At 42.2% G+C, this 14565-nt stretch overlaps 1 protein-coding gene across 3 annotated transcripts in view; it reads left to right on the top strand.

Annotated features, from left to right (window-relative positions):
- Positions 1-304: 304 nt before the first annotated feature.
- LOC134359753 (rab GTPase-activating protein 1) overlaps positions 305-14565 on the top strand; it is a 247067-nt gene continuing 232806 nt past the window's right edge. The window contains exon 1 of one of the 3 annotated variants that reach the window (XM_063073339.1): positions 305-433. The gene's annotated coding sequence lies outside the window, so the exon portion shown is untranslated. Of the gene's footprint in view, positions 434-457; positions 661-14565 lie in introns of those variants that run through there. The other 2 variants (XM_063073342.1, XM_063073340.1) reach the window with 2 other exon arrangements.

Genomic DNA, 14565 nt, shown 5'->3' on the forward strand with positions numbered 1-14565 from the left:
AGAGCAGGGGGCTAAGCACACAGTCTTGTGGCACACCTGTGCTGATGGAGATTGTGGAGGATTGCGCCTGGAGCTTGAGTTGAGCCTTACTCTGGCAGTGGAGCTGAGGACAGTGAGTCAGCGATGAGGAATTGAAATGTTGCACAACTGGAAGCCCGGGCTGGCCATTGCGATCTGGTGGGTGGCAGCCCCTTTGAGATCTGGCTACTCAGAGGGTCGATCCCCCTCGGAGGGGGCCTGCCGGCGGCGTGCGCATGCGCTCCCGTAGGGGCGGGGTTATGGTGGCGATGGCACATGCGCAGTGCAGGGTCGTGGCGGGGCCGGTGTTGACAGTGGCGGCCGAGAAGCGAATGACGTCGCGGCGCGGCTGCGGGCCCTGAGCGGCGGGCCGGGCTCCTAGCTATCGCTCGGTGGCCCCTCCCGCAGCGCCCAGGTGAGCTCAGCGACACCTGAGGGTGTGAAGGGAGATGGGCGGGGGCGGAGGACCGGGCTGGCGAAGCTGTGCGCCCCCAAGAAGACCCGGCTCTGCTTTGGTCCCGGGCGCCGTGATTGTGTTGCAGGACACGAGAGAGAGTACTAGTCCCCGATGATTCTTATTCCCGCCCCGCCCTCCCGGGAAAGGACGAGGCCGCCTACTCCCCTCGGTAACGGGGACCGGCGGTGAGTTAGAGTGCCGGGCCCGGCGGCTCTGGGCCCTCGCCGCGCTCGCGCACTGTTCGCCGGGACTGCAGCCCCCTCGTTGCAAATGTTGGGCAACTCACCGTGACCCTGTAGCAAAGTGTACGCAACCGAGTCCGTTGCATTATAACCTCCGACACTTTGTGCAAATGTCCGTGCAGCTTGGGTGAAAATAACGTGCCTGCGCCGCGCGACAACGGTGCGCAAAGCTCTGCAATCCCCACCTTTGTTTTTTTTTGCAGATAAAACAACCCACCGTGCTTTGCCTTATCTTTTGATTGCTAATAGTATTAATCGTTAGTACTTAAAAACAAAACTAACTTTTCCCTGTGCAACTGAATTGCGTCCATTGCATTGATAATCACTGTACTGCAAATATGGTCAGTAATTTAACAGCGGATTGTACTGTGCAACTAAGGTGTCCGGTGCTGTGCCTGTGTATCATAAATTTCTTTTTATTTAATTGTAAATAATAACAAATGCAACCACCAACGAATATACCGTGCAACGAAAGTGTCCAACGCTGTATTTGTTCGTAATACTACTTAATATTTGAAAATGCCGTCGATTAATTTACATGAATCCAAATTGCACGGACACTGTGTTTCCCAGTGCTATGAACGCTATCGTTTTATGTTCATTATTTACGATGCATTAACTTAAATGTCGGTGTTTATTTTGTATATTGGTTGTATATGGGACATACAATCAATCTATGTATATAAGCTATCTTGCATATTTATATTGATTATTATTATTTTCCTTGTCTTATTATGTTTTTCTGTGCTTATAAGATCGGAAGTAACAATTATTTCGCTCGCCTTTACTTCTGTACTGGCAATAACATTAAACAATCTTGAATGTGTTGCAGTTCAAGGGACTACAGGTTCCAGAATCCTTTGCTGCCATGTACATAGGCAGGAACTGTATATTTTAACGAATAATTCATCGGGGTCGCTTGGTCCTTCGCTGTCTTGATCATTTGGAGTTTGTTTTCTGTTTACACGAACCTACCGTTCTGAATTGTATGTAAACAACGCGTTTATATTTTAAGATATTTTTTGTTCTGCACCACTGTTTTGTTTCCTCGACTGTTTTCTATTGGCTAACAGTGACGTAAGGGGTCAGTATTTGACACCTCTCCGATTTAGTATTAGAGATTATCATTACACCAAAACACAACTAGTTATTCATAATTTGGGTTAGTTGACAGTGCATTAAAATTGTAACTTAAGTGTTGCAGTTGAGGAGTTTAGAAGCAAACGAGGTTTTGTTTTCCCCGATGATGCGGGTGCTGAGAAATCAGAGCTTTACATGATCGGTATGAAATGCAACGTGAGGGTGTAGTCTTGTCTCTTAGTCATTAGTTGTTTGATTAAGATTATGGGCTTGAAAATGGCTTGGATTGTCAACAAATACATGTACTCTTGACTGGACTGTCAAGACAATGTTATCTGTTAACCTTATATTTTAAAAATAGCTATGTGTTCAAAACAATAGAGTTATGGGATGTGTGGGGGGAAGGGTTAGGTTGATGGTTGAGTAGGTTTATGTTAGTCAGCACAACATTGTGGGCCAAAGGGCCCGTGTGGTGCTGTTTAAAATGTGAGAACTCTCAAAACGTGTTATTTCTGTACTATATTTACATTACTATTGCTTGGCATCTGAGATTGGGTCTCCTACATTGACATTTAGTTCAGTTTTGGTGAAAGGTCATTGACCTGCATAGTTGACTTTCTGCTCCACAGATGCTTCCTGACCTACTGAATATTGTGATTTCCAGCTTTGCAGTATTTCACTCTGTTCCTGACTTGTCGTCGAAGTTTGCAGATGATGCAAAGTTAATTGGAGGGGCAGGTAGTGTTGAGGAAGCAGGGAGTCTGCAGAAGGAGAATGGGCAAACAAGCAGCAGAATGAATATAGTGTCGGGAGGTGGATGGCCATGCACTTTGGTGAAAGGAGTATAGGTGTGAACAAGTTAAGAAATCAGAGGTGCAAAAGGACTTGGGAGTCCTTATGCAGGGTTCTCCAAAAGTTAACTTACCGGTTGAGTTGGTGGTAAGGAAGGAAAATGCAACATTAACATTTATTTCCAGAGGACTAGAATAGAAACATGAGGATCTAATCTAACTTTATAAGGCATAGGTCAGACTATATTAGTATTGTGAGCAGTTTTGAGCCCCTTATCTAAGAAAGAATATGCTGTCATTGAAGAGGGACCAGAGGAGATTTATGAGAATAACTGTTTCATTCCCGGGATAAGTATATGAGGAGCTTCTGATGGCTCTGGGCCAGTGCTTGCTGAAGTTTAGAAGAGTGAGGGGGGGATCTCATTGAATCCTATTGAATATCGAAAGGCTTGGAGTGGAGATGGAGAGGGAGGAGAGTCTAGGACGACAGGGCACAACCTCAGAATAGAGGGACATCCATTTAGAACAGAGATGAGGAATTTCTTTAGCCATAGGATAGTGAATTTGTAAAATTCATTGGCATAGACGGCTGTGGAGGCCAAGTTATTGGGTATTTTTAAACAGGTTGAGATGGGTTCTTGATTAGTAAGGGCATCAAATGTTTGGGGAGAAGACAGGAGAGAATGAGGTAGAAGGAAAATAAATCAGATGTGACAGACTCAGTAGGCTGAATGGTCTTTACAATGGGAAGTGTGAGTTGAGATTGAAAATTGTACTTATATTAATCAAAAACCTATTTCAAGTGCATGGGTTTGTTGTTTAGAGAATTTGTGGAATTTCAATCCATTTAAAATTGATCAGCATAAATCAGAATCGGGTTTATTATCACTGATGTGTCATGATATTTGTTGTTTTGTGGCAGCAGTACAGCTATACTTAAAATTACTGTAAGGTACCAAAATAAATGGTGCATTTTTAAATATAGAAATAATGAATGCAAAGGATAAATAATAAAATGGCATTCATGGACTATTTAAAAATCTGATGACGGAAGGGAAGAAGCTGTTTAAAAAATATTGAGTGTAGATCTTCTGGCTCCTGTGCTGCCTCCCCTGCTGGTATTAATGTGAGTAGGGCACGCTCCCGAATGCCAACTTCTTGAAGCACAGCCTCTTGAAGATGTTTTCAGTGGTGGGGAAGCTACTGCCTGTGATGGAGCTGGCTACATTACAGGCCTCTGTAGCCTTTTGCAATCCTGTGCATTGGAGCCTCCATGCCAGGCTATGATGCACCCACTCAGGAGGATCTCCATTGTACGCTTATAGAAACTTGTAAGAGTCTTTGATATACCAAATCTCTTCATACTCCTAATGAAGTAGAGCTGCTGGTGTGCCATTGTGATTGCATCAATATGTTAGATCCTCTCAGATGTTGATGCCTATGAACTTGGAAGCTGCTGACCCCTCAGTGAGGACTGCTGTGTTTTCTCCTGACCTCCCCTTCCTAAGTTGACAGTCAATTCCCTTGGCTTGCTGTCATTGATTGAGAAGTTGTTGCAGCACCACTCTGCCAGCTGATCTGTCCCACTCTTCTATGTCTTAGTTTGACTAGTTTAGTTTAATGAATTTTTAGTAAGAATCTGTCCACTTAAGTATCTTTCTTTACATTTTTTTTCTCTTGTCAAAAACAAGAAAAGAGAAGTGCTGGGGTGGAATAAGTGAAATTAAATTTAGATTAAAAGGCTTTAATTTTGAACCCCAGTGTCGAGACAAGGATTATAATCATGACACTTATTAAACCTGTTATACTACTTTTGTGCTTTATTAGGAATCTGTGATTACTCAATTTTTGTATTATTTTGGTAATAGTAGTTTCATTGTCTGTGGCAAGGTATCATATCGGTTAGTGTAATGTTATTACAGCGCTGGTGATTGAGGTTCAATTCCCACTGCTGTCTGTAAGTAGTTTATACATTCTCCCCATGACCATGTGGGTTTCCCCGAGTGCTCTAGTTTCCTCCCACAGTCCAAAGACGTATAAGTTAGGGTGAGTAAGCTGTGGGCATGCTCTGTTGGTGCCGGAAGCATGGCGACGCTTGTGGACTGCCCCCAACACAGCCTCAGATTATGTTGGCTGTTGTCGCAACTAGCACATTTCACTGTCTCGATATACATGTGACAAATAAAGCTAATCTTTAAAAATCTTTTCTGTATGTGGAAAATATGCTACAAAATATTCACTGCTAAAATTATTTAAAGACAGTGTACTTGAGTTTGGGGATTGTGTTGTTAGTATTTGTAGAGCGGTGTATTATCCTGTGCTTCAGGTTTATTACTACAGCTATGACACTTATCGAGACGTTATCTTGTGCGTTGAGAGTGCATGCATTTAGACCTAAAGCAATTGGAGATTCTTTTGGCCAGGCAGCATCTCTAGGAAGAGGGGCATTCGACGTTTCAGGCCGAAACCCTTCATCAGGACGAAGTCCGGTCCTGACGAAGGGTCTCGGCCTGAAACGTCGACTGCACCTCTTCCTAGAGATGCTGCCTGGCCTGCTGCGTTCACCAGCAACTTTGATGTGTGTTGCTTGAATTTCCAGCATCTGCAGAATTCCTGTTGTTTGGGAGATGTTTTTAACCATTTTGGTATTTAGAATCCCAGAAATTTAAACCTTCAAAGAAATCACTTTGCATCTAGAAGAACATTGTTTCATTAGTTGAACTCTGTGCTTAACATCGTCATTATCAGCGCTCTTTTGCAGTTGAAGATGGGAGATGCATGCACAGTTTACAAGCTAGAACATCATGCCAAACTTGAAGAATATTTTCAGATGTTTGTAAATAATTAATTCATTTGTGGTTTTACTTATTTAGATAATATAGCGCAGTTCAGGCCCTACCGGCCCGATGAGCTGTATCACCCTGTAACCTACTGATTTAACCCTAGCCTAATCACAGGACCAGTTAACTTACTAACTGTTATGGCTTTAGAATGTGGGAGGAAACCAGAGCACCTGGAGGAAACCCACATGGACTCAGGAAGGAACGTACAAACAGAAGACGTGGGATTTGAATTCCGAGCTCCATCCTAGCGTCGTGGTCCCAATTTGGTCAGTTCATTTGCATTGTATTTTGTGTGGTTAACTATGCGTATTTCAATATAAAACTTGGGTTTAACTGTTTTTTTTAGTTCCTCTTGAATTGCTATTGAGGTGGTAGTGGCGTGCCATTTTGATGTGTGGTGAAGATTCCTTTCCATGTTAGCTGAAGTAATTAGGTTAAGTGCTGGTGTTAGGTGACCTAGAGGACAATACTTTGTTTCCGAAGCTGGTAGTGTGTTTTCCATTTGCCTTAGATTTGTGAGTAGAGATTGCAGTCTGGGACGTGCTATTACAGAAATCTTGGCATTGAACTGTAGTGCATTGAGATTGGAGGGAATAACTAATTATGGCTGTTGTTTCCTAGATAATGTTCCACTCACGGTGTGCTTTGTAGTTGGTGGGAAGTTTTTATGGAGTTGGCGGGTGGTCAGTGTCAGTTCTGTAGTTTTGGTATTAGTTCTGGTATTTCCACTATTTTTGATGGTAGGGAATTTGATAATCCACGTGAATATTAAGGGGGAGAAGATAGCAACATTTTTGGGATGCGTGTATCTCGGAGTATCTAATCTGGGCCCGGTGCATTGATGCAACCACACAGAAGGAATCTCAGTGTCTCTACTTTGTTAAGAGTCTATCACCAAAGACTCCAGTGAATTTCTATCAGTGGAGGCCATTCTGAATGTATCACAGCCTGGTATGGAGGCTCCAGTGTAAAGGATCTTGAAAAGCTGCAGAGCATTGTAGATTCAGCTCCTTTTTAGACACGATTCTCTCACCACTGGGGTCATCCACAGGAAGGCACCATCTATCACTAAGGAGCCTCATCATCTAGGGCCTGCCTTCTTCTCTTTACAACCTTCGGGAAAAGGTGCAGGAGCCTGAAAGCTCACAGCCAATCTTTTAGGAACAACTCGTTCCTCTCTACCATCAGATTTCTGAACGGTCTTTGAACACTTTATAATTCCTTTCTTTTGCATTATTTATTTTCTAATTTATAGTAATTCTTATGTCTTTGCAATGTACTGTTGCTGCAAAACAAAAAAAATCATGCTATATACTGTAAGTCGGTGATAATAAATTTGATTCTGATGCCCAAGTCTTGTAACACATAGTATGGATGCTTCATTATTTGAGAACCTGTGGTAGAATTGAACACCTTGATTGAGAGTGGACAAGCTGAATAAGACCTGATGCAGGGTATTGACCCAAAACCTCAACAGTTTTCTTCCTCCCCCCAATGCTGCTCAACCCACTGAGTTCCTCCAGCAGATTGTGTAGCTCCAGATTCCAGCATCGGCAGACTCTTGGTCAATAATTGGTGGAACCAAAGGAATGGATTTGCTAATAGTATGAAGCTGGATCATTGGGGTAAAATATGGTTCTGCTTCTGATGGTTTGTAGTGCCTCATGGATATAAGAACGTAAGACATTGGAACAAAATTAGGCCATTTGGCCCATTGAGTCTGCTCTGCCATTCCTTCATGGCTGATTTATTATCCCTTTAAGCACTATTCTTCTGCCTGTAATCTTTGACACTCTGAATAGTTAAGAACCTATCAGCCTCTGCTTTAAATATACTCAATGATGGAGAGTCAGAATTTGAGGGTATATATTTTGTATCATTCTCTGATATTAAATGGAACCATTGAACCATTGACTTGGCCTCCACAGCCGTCTGTGGCAATGAATTCCACAGATTCACCGCCCTCTGGCCAAAGAAATCCCTCCTCATCTGTTGTAAAGAGACGTCTCTCTGTTTTGGGGCTGTACACTTTGGTGCTAGATTCCCCCACTATAGAAAACATCCTTACCATGTCCTCTGTATCTAAGCATTTCAGTATTAGGTTAGGAGTTGCAATACATGCCCAGATTTTCCCCAGTGTATTACTTTTGTGGGGTGGAGACCAGTGTTGGCATAACTGTTATGATTTTTAAAATAAATCTGTGTTACTTTTGCCACATTTTCATGAGAGATAAATACAAGTAAAGAAAACTACCAGAAAATAATTCCAGGGAGTGTTGGTTCCTGTGAGTGTTCAAATCAAGTAAAACTGGTTTATGCATTTTGAATTAACTTTTGAAGGTTCCTGATAAATAATGTTGAAGGTAATTTTGCAATACAGCTGTTCTTTGTGGTTGAATTGGGTCAGATCATTTCCATTGTATTTGTGTGGTTAACCCTGCATATTTCAACATAAAAGTTGGGTTATTTATATTTTGTTTTGGTGTATAGAAGTCAATACGCATAAATGCTATTTTATGTTCCTCTATTATCAAGTTTTAGGGCAGTAACCGTGACATTTCTTTGTAAATTGACAATTGCAGTCTGACTCATTTGTTTTTGGAATTGCTAGTTGAAGCAGGATGTTATCACTGAACCAGGCAGTCTTGTCTACCTTTTCCACAGAGACTTCCAAGTGTCCATCTATACTCATCCCATTTAGCAGTATTTGGTCTGTAGCCTGGTCTGTAGCCACCTGTGCATTGTTGATGTAAGTGCTTGGTTTGATTGAATGAGAGTCTGAGCCTCCAGGAATCCTCTGGCTGTTCTATTTCAAACTCTGAGTGAGAAAAAGAAACACACACAAAATGCTGGAGGAACTCAGCAGGCCAGGCAGCATCTATGAAAAAGAGTAAACAGTCTGTGTTTCTGGCCGAGATCTTTTTTCAAGACTCCTGGTTTGCCGAGTTCCTCCAGCATTTTGTGTGTGCGTTGCTTTGGATTTCCAGCATCTGCAGATTTTCTTGTCAGAGTGAGAAAAATCTTACCTCTATCCCCTGTAAACTTGCCCCTTATAAACATGGGTCCTCTGGTTACCACTCCAGAGAGCTAAGGCTGATTATCAGTGCTATTCAGCATTGAATGTGCTGCTAGAGTTTCTGACTTCTGGATGAGATGTTAAACCCAAATTTAACCCTTCCAACAGATATATGGAGAGTAAGTGAACTCTTTCTCAAATACATCTGAATATTGATCTTTTACAAATGTCTATACAACAGATATCTTAGTTGGTATATTTATTTATTTAGAGATGCAGCATGGTAACAGGACTTCTGCCCCAGCGAGCTCACACTGTCCTTTTACACCTACGTGACCAATTAATCTATTAACCTTTACGTCATTGGAATGTGGGAGGAAACTGGAGCACCCAGGGCAAATCCATGCGTTGATGGGGAAAATGTACAAACTCCTTACAGAGAGTGGTGGGAGTGGAACCTGGGTCGCTGGCACTGTAATGGTGTTACATTTATTTAGAAAGGATATATGGGCGTTGGAGACGGCTCAGTGGAATTCACCAGGTTAATTTCCGGGACGATAGAGTTGTACTATTATGATCAGCTAATAAAATTAGATATGTATTCATTGGAGTTTGTAAAATAAGAGGGGGACAAAACAGCGTGGATTTAAAAAAATTTTTTTGAGATACAGCGTGGAACAGGGCTCTTCAACCCAGTGATCTGCACCACCCAGCAACCCACCGATTTAAGCCTAGCCTAGTCACAGGATAATTTACAATCACCAATTAACTTACTAACAGGCATGTATTTGGACTGTGGGAGGAAGTGTGAACTGGGGAAGAAACGTATAAACTTTCTTACAGATCACGCTGGAATTGAACTCTGTACTCCAGATGCTGTAAGCTGTAATAGTGTTGTACTAACGACTATGCTACCATAGTGCCTCAATGCTCGGATGTTTCCACTAGTGGGAGAACTCTATCTAAAAGGGACGTATTTGGGTGATCACTGAGGCGCATAGAAACTTGCAAAGGATGGTTGAATCGCTGGAACTCTCTACCCAGGAGGGTTGTGGAGGGCTGATCATTGGGGTATTTAAAGAGGAAGTGGTTAAATGTTTGAAAGATCAGGAAATAGAAACTATAGCGAACTAGTGTGGAAGAGGAAAATGGCAGGGCAGTCTTGAACAGCATAGTGTCTGCTTGCATTTTGCTGGTTCCAGAAATACAAGAACATACTGTATACTCAGTAGTCACTTTATTAGGTACAGGAGGTGTGTTTACGGACTTCTGTGGTAGCTCATCCACTTCAAGGTTGGGCTTGTGTATTCAGAGATGCTCCTCTGCATACTGTCACCCTCCCGTCAGTTTGAACCAGTCTGGACATTCTTCTGACCTTTGTCATTAACAGAGCTTTTGCCCACAGAATTGCTGCTCACTGGATGTTTGTTATTTATTGCACCATTCTCTGTAAACTCTAGAGATGTGTGTGTGTGTGAAAATCCGAGGCGATCTACAGTTTCTGAGCTACTCAAACCACCCTACCTGGCATCAACAATCATTTCATAGTCAAAGTCAATTAGATCACACTTCTTTCCCATTCTGATGTTTGGTCTGAACAACAACTGAACCTCTTGACCAGGGCTGCATGCTTTTATGGATTGAGTTGCTGCCATGTGATTGCTGATTAGATATTTGCATTAATGGGCAGGTGTACCTAATAAAGTGGCCACTGAGTTTATATGTCGAGGTTTATGGGTAGGTTACTCTTTGCTTTATTTACAATAGCAAATGTATTTCAAGTACAGTACACACAAGTAATTGGGGATATTGTTTCTGTTGATAATTATTAAGATATTCAATGTGTATTTATTTAGTTGTGAAACACTAATTCTAAACAGGTTTGCAATTGCCATAGCTTTTTAATCTGATGTAATGTATGCTACTTCTAAAGTTCTATTGCTGGTTTTCATCAATTCTGGAACAGCAGGTCTACTGGAGGAATTTTTAATTGGTTGGGTGGGCAGATATTATTTGGCTTTTCTACTAAAACCTTTTAAAATGTCAGTGAACCAACATCGTCTAGAAATTAAAAGGAACCTTGGCTTCTAGTGAGAGTTTTAAACACTGAACAGTTTCTCTGCCTACTTTGTCCATACAGGCCATGAAGTGTCTATCTGTAGTAATCTCAAATACCAGTACAGTGGATTCCCATTAATTGGGACACATTGGGTCCAGAATATTTTATGTCAATGAGCCTAAGTTTCATGGAAATAGTTTGACTTTTTTTAATATACTTTTTTTAACTATCATTTAACTGAGTAACGATTTATGTATTTAAATGAACAATTTAGAACATTACCAGAACCTTTACAGTACTATAAAACCATATTGGTTCCTAGTAGACAGAGGAATTCATTCAGTGTACACTGCCATGTTCTTTTGATTGACTATAAATGAACAAAATCAACACAGATAATGGACTGCCTTCATACAATGCGGTAGATGTATCCATCCTCCAAATCTTGATTTTTGTTGCAACATTAAAGATAATTGCAGATACAGTTAAATTCTTCATAGTTCCTGACTTGAAGTAGTGAAATCATTGCTTTTTTGCTCCCAGCTGTTCTGCATCTCCGAGCTTGAATGTTTAAAACCATAGTAAGCAAAACAGTTCAGAATTGTCTTACTGCTTTTTGAATACAAACACACACAACTGATGCTGTTTTAAAACTGATCACTCTAAGCACAGTGTGGCCTTGCAAGTGCACAAACTGATACTATTTGAAACTATTTGAGTCCTGACGAAGGGTCTCAGCCTGAAACGTCGACTGCACCTCTTCCTAGAGATGCTGCCTAGCCTGCTGCGTTCACCAGCAACTTTTATGTGTTTTACTATTTGAAACTGTTCGGCAGCAGTCTCCTGCCCCAGTCAAGCTGTAAATAAATTAAGGGACTCTCAACTATTTTCTTGGTTTAGTTTTTCTTTTAAGAGCTGTCCCAAATAAGCAGTTGCCCCGGTTAACCAATGGCCCAATTAACCAGAGCCTGAGCCACCTGTGCTGACACGTGAAATGCTGGAGGAACACAGGAGGTCAAGCAACATCTATGGAAATGAATTAACAGTTGATATTTTGGCTTGAGACCCTTCTTCAGGACCTGTATCCCTGCTAAACTTGCTCCTTACTTTATTAACCTCTGCCTGCTGGTTACCGATATCTCTGCTGTGTGGGAAACTAGATTGCTGTCTGCTCTATCTTCTCATGGGGGTGTATGTGTATTTGTTGGGGCGGCTGCTTTAAGTATTGGCAATTAAATGCATTGATTTATAAACATGAGATTCTGCAGATGCTGGAAATGCCGAGTAACACATGCAAAATGCTGAGGAACTCGGCAGGTCAGGCAGCATCTGTAGAGGGAAAGAAATTGTAGATGTTTCAGGCTGAGATTGATGAATTCTGATCACTACGGAGTGTTGTGAGATGCTTTGCTGTGGTAACTCTGCGCCACAAACTTCTGTTGTACACTAGTATGCACCTATTCTTCATGTGATAATGTAGATAGTGGAGGTTAATCTGTTTTGGTCATACATTGCCCTGAATAGCTTTCAACAGAGCAGCTGGATTGTGACCAGGAAAAGGAAATTGAAGGTCTTTTGCCGCTGGTTTCCCAGGATTTGGTACGTCAATGCCAATTCACTAGTAACACATTCCAAAATGTGCTGTCTGGATCTGCGTGGTTCTGTATTACAGTTTGTGTTTGTTTATCTCCCAAGTTACTGGAAGAGACAAAGGAAAAGGGTAGAATTCATTTATTGAGATACAAAATGGTAGGACTAACCAGGGTAGATCTTGCACAGTGAACGGTAGGACGCTGAGGGGTGTGGTAGAGCAGGAATCTGGGAAAACAGGTCCATAATTTGTTGGAAGTGGCATGACAGGTAGATGGGGTTGTAAAGAAAACTACTGGCACATTGTCCTTCATACATCAATGTAATACGTACAGGAGATGGGATGTTTTGTATAAGACATTGGTGAAGCCTAATTTGGAGTATTCTGGCAACACACATCAAAGTTGCTGGTGAACGCCGCAGGCCAAGCAGCATCTCTAGGAAGAGGTGCAGTCGACGTTTCAGGCCGAGACCCTTCGTCAGGACTAACTGAAGGAAGAGTGAGTAAGGGATTTGAAAGTTGGAGGGGGAGGGAGAGATCCAAAATGATAGGAGAAGACAGGAGGGGGAGGGATAGAGCCGAGAGCTGGACAGGTGATAGGCAAAAGGGGATACGAGAGGATCATGAGACAGGAGGTCCGGGAAGAAAGACGGGGGGGGGGGAACCCAGAGGATGGGCAAGAGGTATATTCAGAGGGACAGAGGGAGAAAAAAGAGAGTGAGAGAAAGAATGTGTGCATAAAAATAAGTAACAGATGGGGTACGAGGGGGAGGTGGGGCCTTGGAGTATTCTGTGCAGTTTTGGTCACCTACTTACAGGAAAGATGTAAACAAGGGTGAAAGAGTACAGAGAAAATTTACAAGGATGTTGCTGGGTCTGGAGGACATAGAAGATTGAGATTTGATAGAGGTATACAAAATTATGAGGGGTATAGATAGGGTAAATGCAAGCAGGCTTTTTCCACTGAGGTTGGCTGAGACTACACCCAGAGGTCATGGGTTAAGGGTAAACGGTGAGAAGTTTAAGGGGAACATGAAGGGAAACTTCTTCACTCAGAGGGTCATGAGAGTGTGGAATGAGCAGCCAGCACAACTGGTGCATGCGAGATCAATTTCAACGTTTAAGGGAAGTTTAGATAGGTACGTGGATGCAGGGGGTATGGAGGGCTATGGTCCCGGTACAGGTTGATGGGAGTAGGCAATTTAAGTGGTTTCAGTATGGTCTAGATGGGTCAAGAGGCCTATTTCTGTGCTGTACTTCTTCGACTCTAGTCGACCCTTCGAGCCACGCTGCCCAACAACCCCCGATTATTTGAACTATAAATAAAAGTGACGGGCAAGATGAGAAATTGCATATACAGTATGCTACAGTTGCCAGTTCAAGATCTAAACCAGATTTTTCACTTACATACTGTAATGTCTGAAAACACTTTTTCTTGTTACAAGGAATTTGTCTCCTGCAATTTGGACGTTTCCCTCAGTTAACACTGAAGTGTTTGGGATTTCGGCTAGCATTAGTTTAATTGCCTCCTTCAAAGGGAAATTCCATTTAATGATCTGTTGTTCAATCTTCCTGGTTAGAGTTTGACTTAAGCAGAGTGAAATGATCAGTAATATGTATCCACATTAGTATTCTTCTGTGTGTGTTTGGAGCACTGCTCTTGATTTGCAAGTATCTTGTGCAAGTATCTTGTAGGTGACTTACACTGCAGGTTAACTAACTTAATTGGCTTTGACTACTATTTGTATTGAAGGTTCAAAGAAAACATTTTAGCAGTAGCTTGTGGAGTACTACAGCACAGAAACAGATCACTCAGCCTATCTAGTCCATGCTGAAATATTCGAAGTAAATTTATTATCAAAGTGTGTATGGTAGATCAAATATGATGGCAAAATATTGTATTAATGGAAAGACTCTTGGCAGTGTGGGGTCCGAGTCCATAGGACACTCAAAGCTGCTGCGCAGGTTGACTATGTGGTTAAGCAGGCATACAGTGCATTGGCCTTCATCAACTGTGGGTTTGAGTTTAAGAGCTGAGAGGTAATGTTACAGCTTTATAGGACCCTGGTCAAACCCCGGCTTGGAGTACTGTGCTCAGTTCTGGTCACCTCACTATAGGAAGGATGTGGAAACCATAGAAAGGGTGCAGAGGAGATTTACAAGGATGTTTCCTGGATTGGGGAGCATGCCTTATGAGAATAGGTTGAGTGAACTCGGCCTTTTCTCCTTGGAACGGTGGAGAATGAGAGGTGATCTGTTAGAGGTGTATAAGATGATGAGAGGCATTGATCGTGTGGATAGTCAGAGGCTTTTCCCCAGGGCTGAAATGGCTAACACGAGAGGGCACAGTTTTAAGCTGCTTGGAAGTAGGTACAGAGGAGACGTCAGGAGCACGTTTTCTTCACACAGAGGGTGATGAGTGCATGGAATGGGCTGCCGGCGACAGTGGTGGAGCCGGATATGATAGG

This window comes from Mobula hypostoma, chromosome 21 (genome assembly GCF_963921235.1).
Source record: "Mobula hypostoma chromosome 21, sMobHyp1.1, whole genome shotgun sequence".
Classification (NCBI taxonomy): Eukaryota; Metazoa; Chordata; class Chondrichthyes; order Myliobatiformes; family Myliobatidae; genus Mobula; species Mobula hypostoma.